Raw genomic sequence first — 1,701 nt, 5'->3', positions numbered from 1 at the left:
TATCCCCTGTGTGCCTTGTCGACTCAGTCATACATTATACGAAGTTATACGATGCGAACGCAAGGATACGACGTTTCCGAGCTTCAAACGGCGAGAATCGACGTTTGAGCGGTGGGAACGTCGCGGGCGCTCGGATCCGGCGGTTCCGCGCTTCGCACGTCGAGATTCGACGTTTGAATGGTGGAAACGCCGCGAACGCAAGGATACGACGTTTCCGAGCTTCAAACGGCGAGAATCGACGTTTGAGCGGTGGGAACGTCGCGGGCGCTCGGATCCGGCGGTTCCGCGCTTCGCACGTCGAGATTCGACGTTTGAATGGTGGAAACGCCGCGAACGCAAGGATACGACGTTTCCGAGCTTCAAACGGCGAGAATCGACGTTTGAGCGGTGGGAACGTCGCGGGCGCTCGGATCCGGCGGTTCCGCGCTTCGCACGTCGAGATTCGACGTTTGAATGGTGAAACGCCGCGAACGCAAGGATACGACGTTTCCGAGCTTCAAACGGCGAGAATCGACGTTTGAGCGGTGGGAACGTCGCGGGCGCTCGGATCCGGCGGTTCGCGCTTCGCACGTCGAGATTCGACGTTGAATGGTGAAACGCCGCGAACGCAAGGATACGACGTTTCCGAGCTTCAAACGGCGAGAATCGACGTTTGAGCGGTGGGAACGTCGCGGCGCTCGGATCCGGCGGTTCCGCGCTTCGCACGTCGAGATTCGACGTTGAATGGTGAAACGCCGCGAACGCAAGGATACGACGTTTCCGAGCTTCAAACGGCGAGAATCGACGTTTGAGCGGTGGGAACGTCGCGGGCGCTCGGATCCGGCGGTTCCGCGCTTCGCACGTCGAGATTCGACGTTTGAATGGTGGAAACGCCGCGAACGCAAGGATACGACGTTTCCGAGCTTCAAACGGCTAGAATCGACGTTCGAATGGTAGAAACGCCGCGAACGCAAGGATACGACGTTTCCGCGCTTCACACGGCGAGAATCGACGTTTGAGTGGTGGACACGCCGCGGGCGCTCGAGTACGGCGGTTCCGCTCTTCACACGTCGAGAATCGACGTTTGAATGTCAGAAAACCCGCGAACGCAAGGATACGACGTTTCCGCGCTTCAAAACGCGAAAATCGACGTTTGGGTGGTGTCACGTTTCCATAGCCAACATATATCTGCCAACGCGAAATAATTTTTCCAATGTTTCTTTTACCATTCTACGCTTCTATTCATATTTAAATTAACGTTAGAAGCAAGTAACGCTAAGAGCAATTCGAATTATTCATCTCTTGACAACATGTTGTACCATTGCAAATGGCCGCCTTAAGCCTTATACTCAACCCTCATAAAAGTCTGTTCGGACAATTCGGACGTACAAAAGTTTGCCATAACGTCTATATTCGAGCTCCCTCATATATAACCATGGAGGACTGGAGAGAGCATATCGGTGGTGGGGGTTTCATCTAAAACGGTTGACCAATATGGCCGCACCCGGATATTGAAGTAAAGCGGTAAATTCGAGTGGGTTTATTACCATAAAAATTTATTTAGTCTAAAGCGAGCCGAGTTACATGTTTTTCAGTTTTCGGAACCGCGAGAATAGTCACATTTCATTCTATTAACTCACATATTTCAACCGTTTTTCGCGAATACTTGGGATCGCATGTGATTTGAGACGGATCACACTGAGAGAACTTTTATCGAAACAG

This window comes from Wasmannia auropunctata, unplaced genomic scaffold (genome assembly GCF_000956235.1).
Source record: "Wasmannia auropunctata unplaced genomic scaffold, wasmannia.A_1.0 LD336061.1, whole genome shotgun sequence".
Taxonomy (NCBI): Eukaryota; Metazoa; Arthropoda; class Insecta; order Hymenoptera; family Formicidae; genus Wasmannia; species Wasmannia auropunctata.
The sequence above is the reverse complement of the archived record's forward strand: the minus strand, read 5'-3'. Positions refer to the sequence as shown.